Below are 7,500 nucleotides of genomic sequence, written 5' to 3'. Positions count from 1 at the left end.
AGCACCGGTGCCCAAAACTGTACACAGTACTCCACATGCGGTCTAACCATTCAGTGTGTAATGGTGATAGCGATTCCTTCTTCCCACGTGTATAACCTTCCATTTATCATTGGTTACCCGCATGTGCCACCTTTCGGCCCAAGTTTCCAACTTATCCAGATCCAGCCATGCGGTTTCTCGTGTTTTGTAGCAGAAGAGGGCATTCCGCAGGCGGTTTTCTGGGATGACGTGGGTTAGCACAAGCAGTAAAAGGAGGTAAGAAGCAAGCGCCCAACGTGGGGCTCGAACCCACGACCCTGAGATTAAGAGTCTCATGCTCTACCGACTGAGCTAGCCGGGCTTCTGACACCTGCCGGCGCATCGGAGCTGCACGCGGCACGGTCCGGTCGCGCGCAGGTAGCTGTCAGATCCTGGGTGTGGCGGACACCACCGACATCGCAGACGCATCCAAGCATTGGTGGTTCAGTGGTAGAATTCTCGCCTGCCACGCGGGAGGCCCGGGTTCGATTCCCGGCCAATGCAGAGCAGCTCTTTTCCTCGTTTGCTGACCGTTGCATTGCGCCTCCTTTCATTGTTGACTTTACAGACACTTGCAAAAAAGTCTTTGGGCTCTTGCTGCCCTGTTTTCGCTCACCATCCTTTTGGGCCTTCCCTATTCTATATCCTCTGGGGCTAACATAGTTAGCAAGGCCGAAAAAAGACATTTGTCCATCCAGTCCAGCCTACATTCCGTCAGAATCAATCCCCAGATCTACGTCCTTCTAAAGACCCTAAGAACTGTAAGATACAATATTGTTATGCTCCAGGAAGACATCCAGGGCTCTCTTGATCCCCTCAACTGTGTTCACCATCACCACCTCCTCCTCAGGCAAGGAATTCCAGATTCTCACTGCCCTATCAGTAAAGAATCCTCTTCTATGTTGGTGGAAAAACCTTCTCTCCTCCAGACGCAGAGAATGCCCCCTTGTGACGTCACCTTCCTTGGTAGAAACAGATCCTCCAAGAGATATTTGTATTGTCCCCTTTTATATGGTTATTAGATCACGCCTCAGTCATCTTTTTTCTAGACTAAATAATCCTAATTTTGCTAATCTCTCTGTGTATTGTAGTTCCCCTATCCCCTTTATTCATTTTGTTGCCCTCCTTTGTACTCGCTCTAGTTCCATTATATCCTTCCTGAGCACCGGTGCCCAAAACTGTACACAGTACTCCACATGCGGTCTAACCATTCAGTGTGTAATGGTGATAGCGATTCCTTCTTCCCACGTGTATAACCTTCCATTTATCATTGGTTACCCGCATGTGCCACCTTTCGGCCCAAGTTTCCAACTTATCCAGATCCAGCCATGCGGTTTCTCGTGTTTTGTAGCAGAAGAGGGCATTCCGCAGGCGGTTTTCTGGGATGACGTGGGTTAGCACGTTTAAGATTAAGATTAAGATTAAGATAAAGATTAAGTTTAAGTTTAAGATTAAGTTTAAGATTAAGAGTCTCATGCTCTACCGACTGAGCTAGCCGGGCTTCTGACGCCTGCCGGCGCATCGGAGCTGCACGCGGCACGGTCCGGTCGCGCGCAGGTAGCTGTCAGATCCTGGGTGTGGCGGACACCACCGACATCGCAGATGCATCCAAGCATTGGTGGTTCAGTGGTAGAATTCTCGCCTGCCACGCGGGAGGCCCGGGTTCGATTCCCGGCCAATGCAGAGCAGCTCTTTTCCTCGTTTGCTGACCGTTGCATTGCGCCTCCTTTCATTGTTGACTTTACAGACACTTGCAAAAAAGTCTTTGGGCTCTTGCTGCCCTGTTTTCGCTCACCATCCTTTTGGGCCTTCCCTATTCTATATCCTCTGGGGCTAACATAGTTAGCAAGGCCGAAAAAAGACATTTGTCCATCCAGTCCAGCCTACATTCCGTCAGAATCAATCCCCAGATCTACGTCCTTCTAAAGACCCTAAGAACTGTAAGATACAATATTGTTATGCTCCAGGAAGACATCCAGGGCTCTCTTGATCCCCTCAACTGTGTTCACCATCACCACCTCCTCCTCAGGCAAGGAATTCCAGATTCTCACTGCCCTATCAGTAAAGAATCCTCTTCTATGTTGGTGGAAAAACCTTCTCTCCTCCAGACGCAGAGAATGCCCCCTTGTGACGTCACCTTCCTTGGTAGAAACAGATCCTCCAAGAGATATTTGTATTGTCCCCTTTTATATGGTTATTAGATCACGCCTCAGTCATCTTTTTTCTAGACTAAATAATCCTAATTTTGCTAATCTCTCTGTGTATTGTAGTTCCCCTATCCCCTTTATTCATTTTGTTGCCCTCCTTTGTACTCGCTCTAGTTCCATTATATCCTTCCTGAGCACCGGTGCCCAAAACTGTACACAGTACTCCACATGCGGTCTAACCATTCAGTGTGTAATGGTGATAGCGATTCCTTCTTCCCACGTGTATAACCTTCCATTTATCATTGGTTACCCGCATCTGCCACCTTTCGGCCCAAGTTTCCAACTTATCCAGATCCAGCCATGCGGTTTCTCGTGTTTTGTAGCAGAAGAGGGCATTCCGCAGGCGGTTTTCTGGGATGACGTGGGTTAGCACAAGCAGTAAAAGGAGGTAAGAAGCAAGCGCCCAACGTGGGGCTCGAACCCACGACCCTGAGATTAAGAGTCTCATGCTCTACCGACTGAGCTAGCCGGGCTTCTGACGCCTGCCGGCGCATCGGAGCTGCACGCGGCACGGTCCGGTCGCGCGCAGGTAGCTGTCAGATCCTGGGTGTGGCGGACACCACCGACATCGCAGACGCATCCAAGCATTGGTGGTTCAGTGGTAGAATTCTCGCCTGCCACGCGGGAGGCCTGGGTTCGATTCCCGGCCAATGCAGAGCAGCTCTTTTCCTCGTTTGCTGACCGTTGCATTGCGCCTCCTTTCATTGTTGACTTTACAGACACTTGCAAAAAAGTCTTTGGGCTCTTGCTGCCCTGTTTTCGCTCACCATCCTTTTGGGCCTTCCCTATTCTATATCCTCTGGGGCTAACATAGTTAGCAAGGCCGAAAAAAGACATTTGTCCATCCAGTCCAGCCTACATTCCGTCAGAATCAATCCCCAGATCTACGTCCTTCTAAAGACCCTAAGAACTGTAAGATACAATATTGTTATGCTCCAGGAAGACATCCAGGGCTCTCTTGATCCCCTCAACTGTGTTCACCATCACCACCTCCTCCTCAGGCAAGGAATTCCAGATTCTCACTGCCCTATCAGTAAAGAATCCTCTTCTATGTTGGTGGAAAAACCTTCTCTCCTCCAGACGCAGAGAATGCCCCCTTGTGACGTCACCTTCCTTGGTAGAAACAGATCCTCCAAGAGATATTTGTATTGTCCCCTTTTATATGGTTATTAGATCACGCCTCAGTCATCTTTTTTCTAGACTAAATAATCCTAATTTTGCTAATCTCTCTGTGTATTGTAGTTCCCCTATCCCCTTTATTCATTTTGTTGCCCTCCTTTGTACTCGCTCTAGTTCCATTATATCCTTCCTGAGCACCGGTGCCCAAAACTGTACACAGTACTCCACATGCGGTCTAACCATTCAGTGTGTAATGGTGATAGCGATTCCTTCTTCCCACGTGTATAACCTTCCATTTATCATTGGTTACCCGCATCTGCCACCTTTCGGCCCAAGTTTCCAACTTATCCAGATCCAGCCATGCGGTTTCTCGTGTTTTGTAGCAGAATAGGGCATTCCGCAGGCGGTTTTCTGGGATGATGTGGGTTAGCACAAGCAGTAAAAGGAGGTAAGAAGCAAGCGCCCAACGTGGGGCTCGAACCCACGACCCTGAGATTAAGAGTCTCATGCTCTACCGACTGAGCTAGCCGGGCTTCTGACGCCTGCCGGCGCATCGGAGCTGCACGCGGCACGGTCCGGTCGCGCGCAGGTAGCTGTCAGATCCTGGGTGTGGCGGACACCACCGACATCGCAGACGCATCCAAGCATTGGTGGTTCAGTGGTAGAATTCTCGCCTGCCACGCGGGAGGCCCGGGTTCGATTCCCGGCCAATGCAGAGCAGCTCTTTTCCTCGTTTGCTGACCGTTGCATTGCGCCTCCTTTCATTGTTGACTTTACAGACACTTGCAAAAAAGTCTTTGGGCTCTTGCTGCCCTGTTTTCGCTCACCATCCTTTTGGGCCTTCCCTATTCTATATCCTCTGGGGCTAACATAGTTAGCAAGGCCGAAAAAAGACATTTGTCCATCCAGTCCAGCCTACATTCCGTCAGAATCAATCCCCAGATCTACGTCCTTCTAAAGACCCTAAGAACTGTAAGATACAATATTGTTATGCTCCAGGAAGACATCCAGGGCTCTCTTGATCCCCTCAACTGTGTTCACCATCACCACCTCCTCCTCAGGCAAGGAATTCCAGATTCTCACTGCCCTATCAGTAAAGAATCCTCTTCTATGTTGGTGGAAAAACCTTCTCTCCTCCAGACGCAGAGAATGCCCCCTTGTGACGTCACCTTCCTTGGTAGAAACAGATCCTCCAAGAGATATTTGTATTGTCCCCTTTTATATGGTTATTAGATCACGCCTCAGTCATCTTTTTTCTAGACTAAATAATCCTAATTTTGCTAATCTCTCTGTGTATTGTAGTTCCCCTATCCCCTTTATTCATTTTGTTGCCCTCCTTTGTACTCGCTCTAGTTCCATTATATCCTTCCTGAGCACCGGTGCCCAAAACTGTACACAGTACTCCACATGCGGTCTAACCATTCAGTGTGTAATGGTGATAGCGATTCCTTCTTCCCACGTGTATAACCTTCCATTTATCATTGGTTACCCGCATGTGCCACCTTTCGGCCCAAGTTTCCAACTTATCCAGATCCAGCCATGCGGTTTCTCGTGTTTTGTAGCAGAAGAGGGCATTCCGCAGGCGGTTTTCTGGGATGACGTGGGTTAGCACAAGCAGTAAAAGGAGGTAAGAAGCAAGCGCCCAACGTGGGGCTCGAACCCACGACCCTGAGATTAAGAGTCTCATGCTCTACCGACTGAGCTAGCCGGGCTTCTGACGCCTGCCGGCGCATCGGAGCTGCACGCGGCACGGTCCGGTCGCGCGCAGGTAGCTGTCAGATCCTGGGTGTGGCGGACACCACCGACATCGCAGACGCATCCAAGCATTGGTGGTTCAGTGGTAGAATTCTCGCCTGCCACGCGGGAGGCCCGGGTTCGATTCCCGGCCAATGCAGAGCAGCTCTTTTCCTCGTTTGCTGACCGTTGCATTGCGCCTCCTTTCATTGTTGACTTTACAGACACTTGCAAAAAAGTCTTTGGGCTCTTGCTGCCCTGTTTTCGCTCACCATCCTTTTGGGCCTTCCCTATTCTATATCCTCTGGGGCTAACATAGTTAGCAAGGCCGAAAAAAGACATTTGTCCATCCAGTCCAGCCTACATTCCGTCAGAATCAATCCCCAGATCTACGTCCTTCTAAAGACCCTAAGAACTGTAAGATACAATATTGTTATGCTCCAGGAAGACATCCAGGGCTCTCTTGATCCCCTCAACTGTGTTCACCATCACCACCTCCTCCTCAGGCAAGGAATTCCAGATTCTCACTGCCCTATCAGTAAAGAATCCTCTTCTATGTTGGTGGAAAAACCTTCTCTCCTCCAGACGCAGAGAATGCCCCCTTGTGACGTCACCTTCCTTGGTAGAAACAGATCCTCCAAGAGATATTTGTATTGTCCCCTTTTATATGGTTATTAGATCACGCCTCAGTCATCTTTTTTCTAGACTAAATAATCCTAATTTTGCTAATCTCTCTGTGTATTGTAGTTCCCCTATCCCCTTTATTCATTTTGTTGCCCTCCTTTGTACTCGCTCTAGTTCCATTATATCCTTCCTGAGCACCGGTGCCCAAAACTGTACACAGTACTCCACATGCGGTCTAACCATTCAGTGTGTAATGGTGATAGCGATTCCTTCTTCCCACGTGTATAACCTTCCATTTATCATTGGTTACCCGCATGTGCCACCTTTCGGCCCAAGTTTCCAACTTATCCAGATCCAGCCATGCGGTTTCTCGTGTTTTGTAGCAGAAGAGGGCATTCCGCAGGCGGTTTTCTGGGATGACGTGGGTTAGCACGTTTAAGATTAAGATTAAGATTAAGATAAAGATTAAGTTTAAGTTTAAGATTAAGTTTAAGATTAAGAGTCTCATGCTCTACCGACTGAGCTAGCCGGGCTTCTGACGCCTGCCGGCGCATCGGAGCTGCACGCGGCACGGTCCGGTCGCGCGCAGGTAGCTGTCAGATCCTGGGTGTGGCGGACACCACCGACATCGCAGATGCATCCAAGCATTGGTGGTTCAGTGGTAGAATTCTCGCCTGCCACGCGGGAGGCCCGGGTTCGATTCCCGGCCAATGCAGAGCAGCTCTTTTCCTCGTTTGCTGACCGTTGCATTGCGCCTCCTTTCATTGTTGACTTTACAGACACTTGCAAAAAAGTCTTTGGGCTCTTGCTGCCCTGTTTTCGCTCACCATCCTTTTGGGCCTTCCCTATTCTATATCCTCTGGGGCTAACATAGTTAGCAAGGCCGAAAAAAGACATTTGTCCATCCAGTCCAGCCTACATTCCGTCAGAATCAATCCCCAGATCTACGTCCTTCTAAAGACCCTAAGAACTGTAAGATACAATATTGTTATGCTCCAGGAAGACATCCAGGGCTCTCTTGATCCCCTCAACTGTGTTCACCATCACCACCTCCTCCTCAGGCAAGGAATTCCAGATTCTCACTGCCCTATCAGTAAAGAATCCTCTTCTATGTTGGTGGAAAAACCTTCTCTCCTCCAGACGCAGAGAATGCCCCCTTGTGACGTCACCTTCCTTGGTAGAAACAGATCCTCCAAGAGATATTTGTATTGTCCCCTTTTATATGGTTATTAGATCACGCCTCAGTCATCTTTTTTCTAGACTAAATAATCCTAATTTTGCTAATCTCTCTGTGTATTGTAGTTCCCCTATCCCCTTTATTCATTTTGTTGCCCTCCTTTGTACTCGCTCTAGTTCCATTATATCCTTCCTGAGCACCGGTGCCCAAAACTGTACACAGTACTCCACATGCGGTCTAACCATTCAGTGTGTAATGGTGATAGCGATTCCTTCTTCCCACGTGTATAACCTTCCATTTATCATTGGTTACCCGCATCTGCCACCTTTCGGCCCAAGTTTCCAACTTATCCAGATCCAGCCATGCGGTTTCTCGTGTTTTGTAGCAGAAGAGGGCATTCCGCAGGCGGTTTTCTGGGATGACGTGGGTTAGCACAAGCAGTAAAAGGAGGTAAGAAGCAAGCGCCCAACGTGGGGCTCGAACCCACGACCCTGAGATTAAGAGTCTCATGCTCTACCGACTGAGCTAGCCGGGCTTCTGACGCCTGCCGGCGCATCGGAGCTGCACGCGGCACGGTCCGGTCGCGCGCAGGTAGCTGTCAGATCCTGGGTGTGGCGGACA

At 49.3% G+C, this 7,500-nt stretch overlaps 11 non-coding genes across 11 annotated transcripts; 6 read left to right on the top strand and 5 right to left on the bottom strand.

Moving 5' to 3' along the window:
- Positions 1-267: 267 nt before the first annotated feature.
- Positions 268-340, bottom strand: TRNAK-CUU (transfer RNA lysine (anticodon CUU)). The gene has a single exon. It is a non-coding gene; the product is annotated as a tRNA-Lys (tRNA).
- A 111-nt stretch (positions 341-451) lies between these two features.
- Positions 452-522, top strand: TRNAG-GCC (transfer RNA glycine (anticodon GCC)). Its single transcript has one exon. It is a non-coding gene; the product is annotated as a tRNA-Gly (tRNA).
- Positions 523-1,630: 1,108 nt separating this feature from the next.
- Positions 1,631-1,701, top strand: TRNAG-GCC (transfer RNA glycine (anticodon GCC)). The gene has a single exon. It is a non-coding gene; the product is annotated as a tRNA-Gly (tRNA).
- Positions 1,702-2,625: 924 nt separating this feature from the next.
- Positions 2,626-2,698, bottom strand: TRNAK-CUU (transfer RNA lysine (anticodon CUU)). Its single transcript has one exon. It is a non-coding gene; the product is annotated as a tRNA-Lys (tRNA).
- Positions 2,699-2,809: 111 nt separating this feature from the next.
- On the top strand, positions 2,810-2,880 carry TRNAG-GCC (transfer RNA glycine (anticodon GCC)). The gene has a single exon. It is a non-coding gene; the product is annotated as a tRNA-Gly (tRNA).
- A 924-nt stretch (positions 2,881-3,804) lies between these two features.
- Positions 3,805-3,877, bottom strand: TRNAK-CUU (transfer RNA lysine (anticodon CUU)). The gene has a single exon. It is a non-coding gene; the product is annotated as a tRNA-Lys (tRNA).
- Positions 3,878-3,988: 111 nt separating this feature from the next.
- Positions 3,989-4,059, top strand: TRNAG-GCC (transfer RNA glycine (anticodon GCC)). The gene has a single exon. It is a non-coding gene; the product is annotated as a tRNA-Gly (tRNA).
- Positions 4,060-4,983: 924 nt separating this feature from the next.
- Positions 4,984-5,056, bottom strand: TRNAK-CUU (transfer RNA lysine (anticodon CUU)). Its single transcript has one exon. It is a non-coding gene; the product is annotated as a tRNA-Lys (tRNA).
- Positions 5,057-5,167: 111 nt separating this feature from the next.
- On the top strand, positions 5,168-5,238 carry TRNAG-GCC (transfer RNA glycine (anticodon GCC)). The gene has a single exon. It is a non-coding gene; the product is annotated as a tRNA-Gly (tRNA).
- A 1,108-nt stretch (positions 5,239-6,346) lies between these two features.
- TRNAG-GCC (transfer RNA glycine (anticodon GCC)) lies at positions 6,347-6,417 on the top strand. The gene has a single exon. It is a non-coding gene; the product is annotated as a tRNA-Gly (tRNA).
- Positions 6,418-7,341: 924 nt separating this feature from the next.
- Positions 7,342-7,414, bottom strand: TRNAK-CUU (transfer RNA lysine (anticodon CUU)). Its single transcript has one exon. It is a non-coding gene; the product is annotated as a tRNA-Lys (tRNA).
- Between the last annotated feature and the right edge of the window lie 86 nt (positions 7,415-7,500).

Source organism: Dendrobates tinctorius, unplaced genomic scaffold (assembly GCF_039654945.1).
Source record: "Dendrobates tinctorius isolate UK_male_01 unplaced genomic scaffold, ASM3965494v1 ptg000270l, whole genome shotgun sequence".
Lineage (NCBI taxonomy): Eukaryota > Metazoa > Chordata > Amphibia > Anura > Dendrobatidae > Dendrobates > Dendrobates tinctorius.
The sequence above is the reverse complement of the archived record's forward strand: the minus strand, read 5'-3'. Positions and strand labels throughout refer to the sequence as shown.